Source organism: Gracilinanus agilis, chromosome 6 (assembly GCF_016433145.1).
Source record: "Gracilinanus agilis isolate LMUSP501 chromosome 6, AgileGrace, whole genome shotgun sequence".
NCBI classification, from domain to species: domain Eukaryota; kingdom Metazoa; phylum Chordata; class Mammalia; order Didelphimorphia; family Didelphidae; genus Gracilinanus; species Gracilinanus agilis.
In genome coordinates this window covers 168,564,902-168,578,556 of record NC_058135.1, presented here as the reverse complement: position 1 = coordinate 168,578,556, position 13,655 = coordinate 168,564,902, and positions in this window count along the sequence as shown.

The window sequence follows — 13,655 nt, the reverse complement described above, 5'->3', positions numbered from 1 at the left end:
TGGTCCTTCCTTAGCTGATAATAGTTAAGTCATTCATAGTTGATTATCATACATTCTTGTTGTTATTTTTACAACATTCCCATGTTTCCACTCACTTCACATTGCCTTGCCTCATATAGATCTTTCCAGGTTTGGGGTGTTTTTTTTTTTTTTGTGATATTCTTGTTTGACATTTCTTATGACAGTAGTATTCCATTATAAGTATATACCACAATTTGTTCAGCTCTTGCCCAATTAATGGACATTTCTTCAGTTTCTAATTCTTTGCCACCACAAAAAGAGTATTTTAGGAAATAAACCTAATAATGGGATTACTAGGTGAAAACGTATACATTATAGCCATTCTTTGAGTATAATTCTAGATTACTCTCCAAAATGAATGGGTAAGTTTACAGTTCCACAAAGAAAGTATTAGTATCCCTGTTTTTCCACAACCCCTCCAACATTTGTCATTTTACCCTTTTATTATTTTAGCCAATTTGAGGTATGAGATGATGTCTGAGTTGTTTTGATTTTTATTTCTCTAATAATGTTTTCGTCCAAAAACTGCTCATATTTTTTACTTTTTGTCAGTTGAAGAATGACTCATATTCATATATTATGAAGTTCTCTATATGTTTTAGACTTATTGCTTTCATTATAATCTTGGGTATATTAGTCTTATTTGTACAAAACTTTTCAATTTGACATATTCAAAATTATCCATTTTACATTTCACAACACTGTACTATCTCTTATTTATCCATAAATTCTTCTCCTATCCATAAATCTGATAGGTTATATGTTCATTTTTCTTCTAATTTGTTTATATCTCCCTTTATATCTGTCATGAATTCATTTTGATTTTATCTTGGTAAATGATATAAGACGTTGTCTATCTATATTTAGATAGATATAGATAGATAGGTAGATAGATAGATAGATAGATAGATAGATAGATAGATAGACAGACAGACAGACAGACAGATAGAACTTATCTATATAATTTCTTCCAAAATGCTTTCTAGTTTGCCCAGCAATTTTTCTTGAATAGTGAATTCTGATTCCAAAAACTTGGAACTTTACCTCTGTCAAACACAATGTTACTATAATCTTTTACTTTTTTGTATGTTGATTCTTTTCCACTAATCTATTTTCTACTACCTAGCCAATACCAAAGAGTTTTGATAATTAGTGCTTTACAATATATTTTGAAATCCGGTACTAATAGATATCTTTTCTTAACATTTTTTTCATTATTTCCTTTCATATTCTTGATCTTTTATTTTTCCAAATGGATTTTGTTATTTGGTCTTCTTCAGTAAATATATATTTTGGTCATTTAATTAGAATTAAATAGAACAATTACATTAAAATATCGATTTGCCACTTAATGTATTAACACTTCCTTCCAGCTTTGTATAATTTGGATGCCTGATGCTTTATGTAAGTATCTAAGTATCAAAATTATAAATCATGGTCCCTTGGGACCTTAATAATGAGTATAAAGCTAAGGTGTGGTGCCATACACCTATAATCCAATTTTCTCTGGCATTCAGCAATTCTGAACTGCAGCAGGAAAAAAAATTTAAAAATTATAAATTAAAATTATAGTCCCAAGGAGCAAGAGGGAGATTGGAAGGTAAATCAACCTGCCTAAGAGGACATGAACTTTCCCTAGCCAGAAATGAAGCAGTTCAAAGCTTCCATGAGGGTGAATATTTGTATTGAAGCCATGTGAGTCCACTATACTTCCAGTCTAGGTATGATAAGGCGACTCAATCTCCAAAAACCTATATATCTATACATAACACAAATATTCTATTATTGTTGCTGTTAAAGTCACCTTTGGAGTCTGCGGATGTGTGTGTGAATGTGAATGTGTGTGTGATTAAAGAGATTACTAATGATTGACCTCTATGCATTCTCCTCTAGATTAACAGAAGTATACAATCACGTAGTATAAGTGCTTGAAAGCTCCTTAGAAATCATGAATCCGCAATGTCATACTAACTCTATAAAGGGACAATATATCTTACTACTCGTACTTTCCGAGTACAGTCATCATATTATAGTAATTAACAAATGACAAAGCCCTACTGAGTGCAAAATGGAAACATTTATAAAATACAGTGGTTCCTTTAGTAAATAACCTAAGCCTAGAATTAATCTCCAGTGAAGGTTCCCTAGGAGAGGCTGTTCTTTTTTTATAGAAGCATGTAAAATAGGCATTATAACTCATACTAATGAATGGTGATAAGGTACTTGGCAGTAAAGGTTTCATAGATTATACTGCATGAACTCCATTTCTGCCTCACATCCCAATCTGTTATTGATGAGTTGACTGTCGTTATATATTCTTGTTTAAAAATATATCAACATGAGTAATGACTGATTACATTCAGTGGAGCCTAGCATTTTTCGACTGTCGGAAAATTTATAACAGTTGTAGCCTTTTAGCAGTTCTGGTTCTATAGAATGAGCAGAGAAGTCTGAATGGGTTAAAGTGAATGGCACCATTTGATGAGATGCAAGTAAATATAACAGGATGATGAGTCAAATCTTTTTAAAGTTACATGACTTTCTGTACCATCAGTTGAAAAATGAAAGAAGCAAATATTTACTTCTGCTTTAAAATCTAGGAGGGAAAGAAATCAGCAGGAGCAATGTCTCATTCCCAAAATGTAGTAACATAATTCCCAGATTAATTTTTCTATTCTTCAAGTCTACTATATCAGCCAAGCAGTTCCCAAAGGAGTAAATAACAATGAACTTCAAGCTGGAGCAGAAGAACTACCTTTCAATAAAGCACAGACCTTTTTTCCCCCAAGAATAGCTTTCATATCAATTAACTGTGCAATGGAAGTATTAGGTGTGTCCCATGGGCCTTTAAAATGAACATTGCATTGTCTCAGTGTGAAGAAACTCAAGGTGGGACCAATTTTTTGTTGTGATGCAGGTCTACAAAGAAATACAAGCAGGCTTGCTTAAGAAGGATTCAAAGGCAGAAGGAAAGTGGGGAAACAGCAGTTCTTTTTGGTTTGCAATGGTTGTCACTAATGGTCTAATCCACTGACAAAAAGGAACTGATGTTGAGGGCAGAAAAGGGAAAAAAATGAAAATGTAAATCACCAATTTGGAACTAGAAAAGTTATCAGAGACTTAGTGTGACTTCTCATTTTATAGATAAGAAAACTTTGGCTCAGTGAGGTTAAGTGCCTTGCTAACAAAGGTCACAGTCCCTGACTCCATATCCATTCCTCTTTCCCCTGTACTGAGCTGCTTCTACATGAAGGGGGGGAAATAGGGAAATAGAGATTGTATTGTTAAGAATATAGGTCAAAAATAGGGAAATGGAGATTGTATTGTTAAGAATATCCATGATCATATCTTTTGTTTCAGCATCTTTTAAAAAAATATGTATGAGTGAGTCTTTGAGCCAACAAAATTCTCTTCTGAATATAAATGATCATTGATTAGAATTGTTTTTGTGGGGATAGTCAATATTGAACAAAGTTATCTTTTGACATAATCCACAGAGGGGTCAGCAGAAGCATTGCTCCCAGGGAAGGAGGCCATGAAGCCATCTTTACCTATATTGTCTATTTTTTCAAAATTAAACATTTTGCTTCTATCAGGAAGCAAATGCCTTCCCATCTCCCTCTTACTGCAAGACTGTGTCACTAGTCTCATTATGTTTGCAATAACCACTTGTCAATGGAAAACTTCATGACTTGCAAGTTGGAATGTTGTTGTTCAGTTGTCTTCACTTCATGTCTGACATTTTGTGACTCCATTTGAAATTTTCTTGGCAAAGATACTAGTGTGGTTTTCCATTTCCCATTTCCTTCTCCAGCTTATTTTACAGATGAGGAAACTGAAGAAAACAGAGTTAAATGATTTGCCCAGTGCCACCTCTCTAGTGTGTGAGGACAGATTTGATCTCAGGAAAATGAGTATTCCTGATCCCAGGCCCAACAATCTATCAACTATTTTGCCTGGCTACCCATAATTTATTGTGTAACTATTCAGTTTCTGGATAAGTCATACGATTGATCCTTGAGTTGTATATAGAAATCAATAGATTATACACTATGTGAACAATGCCAAAGAGTAGGACAAAATTCTAGATATCTTAGCATTATACTATTGTAATCTCTTGCCCCAAAACAAAAACTATGCACTTAACATAAACTGATATATAATTCTGGGTACTTCTCAATAATAATACTCTGAATTATGACTTCATTCAGATTTTCCCCCTGGGAACACATGAATTTGGCTCATTTCTAGTTCTCTCTAAGCACATCCAATTCTATTTCAAACAATGAGGCAGCTTCACAACATTGCATGTAGAAAGAAATTGTCAACTATAATAAAGAATATAAAACAAGAAGGAGGGAGGGAACAAGCATTTTTTAGAATCCTGCTATATTCCAGTCACTGTGCTAATAGCTCTACAGCTATTGTCTCATTTGATCATCACAATGATTCTTGTGAATTAGTTGCTATTATGATCACCATTTTACAGATGAAGAGATTGAGTTGGAGAGATGTGAAGACATTAAGAGTCCCAAATTCAAACAGCTAATAAGGATCTGAGGCCAGTTCTGAACTCATGTGTTCCTGACCTATATATAGCCCAATGCTCTAACTTCTGTGTCATCCAGCTACGGTCTGAGTTCATAGAAATTATAAATATTTCCCCATTATCATAGACAGTTACCATAGACTTAACATATCTTCTTAGTGTTATGCTACTCCAAGAAAAAAATTGGGTTTGATATAGAAACCCACCTTTCTCAGAAACCTATACAAGTGGCTCAAATTCATGGCCACATTCAAGAGAAAAGAACCTGATATTAATGGAAATTCCTCATCATCTACATGACTTGTAGTATATGTGAAGTGGTCAATTCCAATTATTGCTCTTGATTCAAAACCTTCCTTTGGTTCTTAGGGCTAGGATTTCATGTACTGCTGCTCCCTCTCCCCTCTTCAGCACTCTTGCCTCCGTGTCATCTGTGTCATGTCACAACTATCAATAGCACTGTTGCAGGTGGTGCTGTTGCCACCTCCACAATCATCAGCCGCTTTCTGCTGCTACGTATGCCTCCTAGCCCTTTAGGAGCATCCATTCCTAAGCAACGTGCCTCAGTACATTTCTAGCTGTTTTGTGAGTCAGGCCCAAAGTCCCTACAGAAGTGATTCCTAAAGCAGGACTTTGGACAACTATGCTGATTCACTAGCTCCCACTTGTTCCTCCTACACTTCACTGATACCTCCAGAGCCATTCTTACTCTTTTCAAAGTGTACCTACCCTTAGGAAGTCACATATCCTTCAATTGAAATAGAATTTTATCTATCAAGGCATAACCCATTCTCTAAAAAAAAAAGTTGTCTCAGGAGCAGCTGGGTGGCTCAGTGGCTTGAGAGTCAGGCCCAGAGATGGGAGGTCCTGGGTTCAAATCTAGCCTCCAACTCTTATCTAGCTCTGTGATCCTGGGTAAATCAGTTAATCCTTATTGCCTAGGCCTTACTACCCTTCTTTCTTGGAACTGATGGAAGGTAAGGAATTTTTTTCTTAATTTTGTCTCCTAGGCTACTAATTCTTTCCCCATTCAAATTCACTATGGCATCTGTTTTTCACACACCTTTCCCCCATAGGAGCACCTTTCAGTGCACCTCTTTATATCCTGTTGATTTAAGAATCTCCTTTCATCACCCTAACTTTAATCTTTCTGCTATTCCTTCCTTTTTTACTGAAGCCTCTCTTTTTCCTGAGAGACACTAGAAGTAATTATCCCTTTGCTGTTCACTTATGGACATGATAAGCATGCATCACACCTTGTCTTTTGCTTTTCTGTACCCTCACTCTGCAATATTGCTTCCCCCCCCCCCAATAAATACATAGATTTAACTATAAGGGCATTACGGGGCTTAATCAATGTTTCCCCTTTTTCCTTCTAATATAGCTAGGCAAAATCAATATCTACCATGGAAAGTTACCGAAATGCTCTGGAAAGAGCCTTATATCCATGCATCAACACATACTTTGTTCAATTAATCCTGAGTAGAATAAGTGTATAAAGCATAGAAAATGCTTCTTCACAAATATAAATTAAACCTAAAATAAGAGGGAAACAGTTAGAAGAGAAAAAAATATCTTTGCATCAAATGCCTCTGATAAGAATTTAGTATCCAAGCAGTTAATAGGTAAATAATCGATAGGCAGGAGAATTAAATATGCATCTACATATATACTATACACACATATATGTAAACATGCATGCACATATAGACTCAAAAATAATTTTCCCAAAAGAAAAGTGTTCAAAAGATATGAATAAACTTTTCAAAAGAATTTTAAATTAATAATAAAATGTGAAATAATGCCATCAGTTAACAAAAGAAAAACAAAAAAAAATAAATGAGATTTTACTTTATACTTTGCAAATTAACAAAGATTACAAAAAATAAAAATAGTCATATTTCGAAATGTTGAAATGACACACTAGTATATCTTTGGTAGAACTATGAATAAGCACAGAATTTTTGGAATAAAATTTGGAATAAACTGATAAAAATGTTCATTCTTTTTACTGAGTTTTCAATACAAGGCTTTTATTCTAAAAAGGTCATAAATAATAAAAAATTTTTCTTGCACATCAATATTTATGGCAGTACTTTTTGTGAGAGCAAAAATTGGAAACAAACTGTGCATACAAAATATGTGTATATGTATATACACTAAATGCTTATTATATTTATGTATGTATGTGAAGGCATGTATGAGTATATTCACACATATCTTCCTCATTAAAATATGAGCTCCTTGAAGGCAAGGGCAATTTTTTTGCCTTAGTCTGTATTCTCAGGATTTAGCTGACTGCCTGACACATAGTAAATAGTTAGCAAATGCTTGTTGACTAAAAGAATGAAGAACTCTTTAAATTGAGACTTCTGTGACTCGATGGATTTCTAGTTAATAATTTTAAAGAAATTTCAGTTCTTTTATTCTTAAGTTTGATCTTATTTCAAGGGGTATTTTGAAGATGACATCATTTGACATATAGCAAATTCTACAAGGACTTTATTACTAGAATTCATTGATAGTAATCCAATTGTAAAAAAAAAAAATCAGACTGATAGTCAGGAGAAGCTAATTCTAATTTGTCTTATTTTTGAGTTTCAATTTGACACCAAGCAAATCATTCAAGTTTTAGGGGTCTCATTTTCCTCATCAGTAAAGAGAGCCCTTCTTGAAGAAATCAGAATCCTTAATGAGATTGGTTTCTTCAGAACTTTGCAAATTGGGGGAAATGTGCTACTTAAATTTAAGATATGATTATATATTCCACCTCATCTCAAGAACAAGACATTTTATCTGATTTTCATATAATAACTGAGGCATACTAATTTAGTGCAGTCTCTCAATAACACTTGAGTAGCCTATCCAATGTGCTACTCAAGAATACTTGAATTGCCAACTCAGTGAAAATTTCAGAGGACCAGGGGAAGGAGAGGGGATGTTAAATATCAAATCCAGTGAAAAAAGATTGGGATCTATCCCTACAACATTCAATCTGAAATCACGAAGCTTTCTGTAAACCTAAAACACTGGAACAACTAGGAACCTTTAACATAAAACTTCATAGCAATTAAAGAACTCTGGACTTCAAATCCAATAATCTTTCTACTCTACCTCATGGTTTGAGGAACATATTACTCTAGTTAATTTTGGACTTTAATTCTGCCTATATAACTGGCAAATATTCATCAATAAGTTATTTCAATGTAAATTGTATCAATATCTTTAATTTTTTACATCACTAGAATTTTATCCAGTATTTAACCCTTTCTAATCTCCCAGAATCATATCATATGATATTTTAAAAGACATTAAAGAATTAGCAAAGCTAATTAATACATCAAAAAACTCCTCCCTTATTATTTCATCACAAGAAAAGGTGGGTCTTAGGAGAACACCAACATATCCTTTCATCTTCAATGTGGCAGCTAGAAATGACTGGTTTAGTGTCTATAGATAAAAAAGACCAGTTCTCCACCCTGCCTGCAGCAAACACAAGCCAGTGATATGCCTAAAAACCTGCTACCCTTAACAAAAACAAAAGATTTAGGCAAAAGAAGAGAGGACTCAACTCAGCTTCATAATATGGGAAAGAGACTGTTTGAGCTTTAAAATTAAAAGATATTAGGGAACAATTTGTCAGAAAATATCCCAAATCAATATTACTTTTCCATATTTTGATGTCACGCCCTTATCTGGAAAGTATAATACATTTTTATCAATATATTTTCTCCCTTTTTATGTCAAATTCATTAATTTTGCTTATAGATAAATTTTTTATATTTAATTTGTTCAAAATTATCTATTTCAGCTATTCTAATTAGCTATATCCAGGGTTTGTCTAAGATTATATCTCATAAATATAACTATGAAAATAATTAATCCATTGGTATTCTGTTTTTTTTTTAATTTTATGATGTTTAATATTAAGGTAATGTATACATTTTGAATTTAATATAGAATATGTCATAAATGTTAGGCTAATTTTCCAAGCAATTTTATAAAATTGTGAGTTTTTATGAAATGTATTTCTTTTCTGGTTTATTGAACATTAAGTTATTGAGTTCCATTTTTTTCCTTGGATAGTCTGTTAAATTAATATTTTTTAAGCCAATGAAAATGGTTTTCCTGACTATTATTAATAATGTAGCTTGATTCTTGAAGTGTTATTCCTCCTTCATCCCTACTTTTTCATCATTTTCTTTCAGATTGTATTTTGTTTCTTCAGACAAATTGTTATTGGCTTATTGATTTATACAAAACATCCATTTTAAGTGTAAATAAACTTTTGAAGTGTTATTATTTTTATTATGTTGTGAAGGCTCAACTGAAGATATCTTCATTCAATTAATTTGTTATTTATTTCTTTAGGAAGTATATTTAACTGAATTCATACAAGTATTATATAATTTGGTAAGAGGATCCACAAACATTTTATGCATTTTGTAGCTATAATAAATGTGATTTCCTTTTCTATTATTTATTGCAGCTTAAATTTAGTCAATATAATAAATTTGGATTGGTTTTGTAGATTTATTTTGTAGCCTGTATTTATAGCTATCATTTCCATTGATATCTCTGTTAATTCTCTAAAATTTTCTAAATTTTTCTGTCAGTCTTCTTGGTCTATCTTGAAGACTTTAATTTTTAACTGGTATACTATTTCTATTGGGAGACTTTCTAAAATTGTATAAAATAATGACATAGAGAATCCATACTTTACTCCTATATTCCCCTGTCAATCAAGGTGAGACAAACAAACTCTCAGAGCTTAAATATGACAGTTGTTAATAATTTGTGTGTTAGAATTTTTTATGATAGGGAAAAAGGGTATTTTTATGCATGGTCCTTTTAAGATATTTATTAAAAAGTACTTTGACAAAATATTTTGATTTTGTTTAACCTATCTCTATGAAAAGGTATCATTAAGTTTTTGGATGTTTTACTTTCGATATTATTGATTATATTTATTGCCTTCCTAATGATGAACTACCCTTGTCTACATGGTATAAATCTGACTTGGTCATGACTGATGATTGCTTGTATGAATTACTCTATTCTAACAGAATTTCATTTAAAAAGTTTAGTTGGTGTTCTGTGAATGATATTAATCAATAGTTTTTTATTTATGCTCAGCTGGATTAAATATTAGTTCTTATCTCCAAAGAAGAAAAATGGTAGTCTAATTTTTTGAATAATTTTGAAATTTTGCTATAGTTTTTTTTAGAAAACTTGATAGAATCCTCCTATGAATATAAAAAGATGAGTATTTTTTTCTTTTGGTAGTTTCTATTCATTTGGTTACTATAAAATATTTCTCAATTTTTTGTGTTCTTATGTTTGTGTTATTTTTTTAGCATATCCATTTTTATCCCTTTCTAATCATTCTTGATAATGATTCATCTATTTTGTTAACCTTAAAAAGAATCCATTTGGGGTTTTTTGACGTCAATTCTAAAGTTTTTTGATTTCCAATTTATTTTTTCACTTAAAATGTGCATTTTTCCTTATAATCCCCATCTTCAAGTTTTGTTTTTAAACCCTTCACTTCTGTGTATTGGCTCCTTGGTGGAAGAGTGGTAAGGGTGGACAATGGGGGTCAAGTGACTTGCCCAGGGTCACACAGCTGGGAAGTGTCTGAGGCCAGATTTGAACCTAGGACCTCCGGATTCACTGTGCTACCCAGCTGCCCCTCAAGAAGAAGTTTTTACCAATTCCCTCAATGCTAATACTTTCCTTCTATTGCTTATCACATATTTATCCTGTATTTAGCTTATTTACACATAGTTATTTGCATGTTATCTCTTTCATTTTGATCACCTTGAGAACAGGGACTGTCTTTTGCTTTTCCTTGTATACTATTGAACAGTGCTCAGCAAATAGATTCTTTTTTATTAATTAATTAAATTAATTTAGAATATTTTTCCACGGTTACATGATTCATATTATTTCCCTCCCCTGCTACTTCTTTCCTCCCATTTTCTCCCTCCCATAGCCAATGAATAATTCAACTGTGTTTTATATGTATTATTGATGAAGAACTATTTCCATATTATTAATGTTTGCAGTAGAATGATCATTTAGAGTCTACACCCCCAATGGGTTTTTTTTTTGTTGTTGTTCTGTGTTTCTATTCCCACAGTTCTTTCTCTACATGTGGATAGTTTTCTTTCTCACAAGTCCCTCAGAAACACCTTGGATCATTGCATTATGGCTGCTAGTAGAGAAGTCCTTTAACATTCAATTGTGCCACAGCGTATCAGTCTCTGTGTACAACATTCTTCTGGTTCTGTTCCTTTCGCTCTGCATCAATTCCTAGAGGTCTTTCTAGTTCACATGGAATTCCTCCAGTTCATTATTCCTCTTAGTACAATAGTATTCCATCACCAACAGATACCACAATTTGTTCAGCCATTCCCCAATTGAAGGACATCCCCTCATTTTCCAATTTTTTTGCCACCACAAAGAGTGCAGCTATTAATATTTTTGTACAAGTCTTTTCCTTTATTATCTCTTTGGGGGCACAAACCCAGCAGTAGTATGGTTGGGTCAAAGGACAGGCAGTTTTTTACACCATTTGGGCATAGTTCCAAATTGCCTTCCAGAATGGTTGGATCAATTCCACTAGCAGTGCAATAGTGTCCCAATTTTGCCACATTCTCTCCAACATTTATTACTTTCCTTTTCTGTCATATTAGCCAGTCTGCTGGGTGTAAGGTGTTACCTCAGAGTTGTTTTGATTTGCATTTCTCTAATTTAAGAGATTTAGAACACTTTTTAATGTTCTTATTGATATTTTTGATTTCTTTATCTGAAAACTGCTTAGTGACGTCCCTTGTCCATTTATCACTTGCAGTATGGCTTGATTTTTTTTGTACAATTAATTTAGTTCCTTATATATTTGAGAAATTGGACCTTTGTCAGAAGTTTTAGTTATAAAGATTTTTCCCGAATCTGTTGCTTCCCTTCTAATTTTGAAAGTATGGTTTTATTTGTACAAAACCTTTTAATTTAATGTAATAAAAATACATAGTAGTTTATTACTCAATGCTTGCTGAATGACTTATTTAATCACTGACAAGAAGGAATTATATTAATAAATATACCATTTGCAAAGGAAGGGTTTTTAAAGAAATAGATATTTGTTTATGTCCTCTGGTTTCTATTTTTAATTACATACATATTAAGGCAACATGTATTATTTATTCACTGATCAAAAAAAGAAAACAGGAAATTTTAGAACTCTGAATATTATTTCCAAATTAATCTCTGACTCCCTATGAGATAATAAATGGAAAAAGGAAGAAAAAAGTAAAGTCGTGTACGTACCTAGAAGCAGGTTTGCAAACTAGAAATGTCCATCAAGTCAAAGGAAATATTATGAGGAGATATTAGTCTGTCAAAGGAAAAATATTATGAAAACTAGTTCAATAGAAGTAAACAATGATCAAAGAATCACAACATTACAGATTCATAGAATCTTACCTCCAAAGGATCAAAGATAATATTTAGTCTTTCAAATATCTGAAAATAAAATCCCAATAAGTGTCCATCCTATCTTTGTTTGAGGACCTTTCATTATGGAGAATTTATTACCACCTAAAGCAGTCAATTCTAGTTGTCAAGAAGTTTACAATTTGGGTTCAAATCTTGGCTATCCTACTTTACTAACTGGGTCTTTAGACAAGCTATTTAACATCTTTGGGCATCAATTTCTTAATCTACACAGTAATTAATGATCTCCAAGGTCCCTTAAATGTCTTGATACTTAGAATTATTGCCTAAATTTCAAACAAAAATTTACTAACAGTCACACAAAGGAGTGTTTTTCACACTTCATCAATAAAGTAAACCTTCAATTATTTATTTATTTATTTGTTGAAAATTGATAGTCTCATCAAGTTAAAATTATATATTTATTATGAGGGAAATAACTGAACAAGCATTTCTATCATAAAAAATTTGATAGTAATATAGGTAAAAATTTTTAAACTTAAAATCGTTTTGGTTATCAAGATTTGCCAAGTATGACATTTTGGTTTCAAAAAGAAGGATTTTTAAAGAAAACATTTGTGTATTTAAAATGGGTACCTGCCCAAAATCACATAAATATAGTCTAGATTTGAACTTGGGTTTTCTGAATCCAGAGCCTTTGAAGTACTTTTCAAATCCCCGGGTCTTTTAGAAATAAAACTTTAAATTTTCCCCAAACATATCTAGCGTACATATTCTTATAGTTAATAAAATTGTACTGAATAAGTAAAATTTTGTTATATCCAGATTTAGATCAATCTCTGATTATCTTATCAGGAATATGAAATGTTTGTTCTCTGCATATATCCACAGAATGATTCAATTTAGCTTCTTGATCAAGTGACCACATTATTGGCAATTTTATAACAAATTTAACATTTAATTTATAATTATTTTATATTATATTTATATTATATTTATTACATATATATATATATATTATATTTATATATATAATGTATTATAAATTAGCTTAATTTATTATATATTATATATTGTTAATTTATAACAAATTTATAATAAATTTAAGATAACAATGGAGATTGCAGGTTACTTTATAGGTACAGAATAAAGCAGTAGATGAAGTGCTCCAGCAAAAGAACAAAAACCAAAAGAAAAATGCAAAAGAAATATCACATTGCTAGAGAGCATGTGTATAATATTCTTATTAAACAACCTTTCCAGAATGTCTTATATTAGTAGTGCTGTAATTGCACTTCATTTAATTTCATGATTCAATATCTCTAGCTTTTTTAACACACTAGAACCAAGAAGGCCTCTCATGTTTATTTTTTGATTTTTTTTTTAAATTAGGTAAATGCAAAATGCACTATGTACCATGAAAATTCTCATCTTGGAGCCAAAGGGTTAATACATTTGTCTCTTATTTAAGAAATTTAGTGTAAAAACTGCTAGTTTTTATATTACTGTAGTAAAGTGAAAACTCCTCAATTAGGAGGATTTTATGCAGTTTGACTCCATATTACCACATATTTTAAAATAGGTCCTTCCAACAGTAAGGAAATAATTGATTTGATGGTCACTGTCAGAA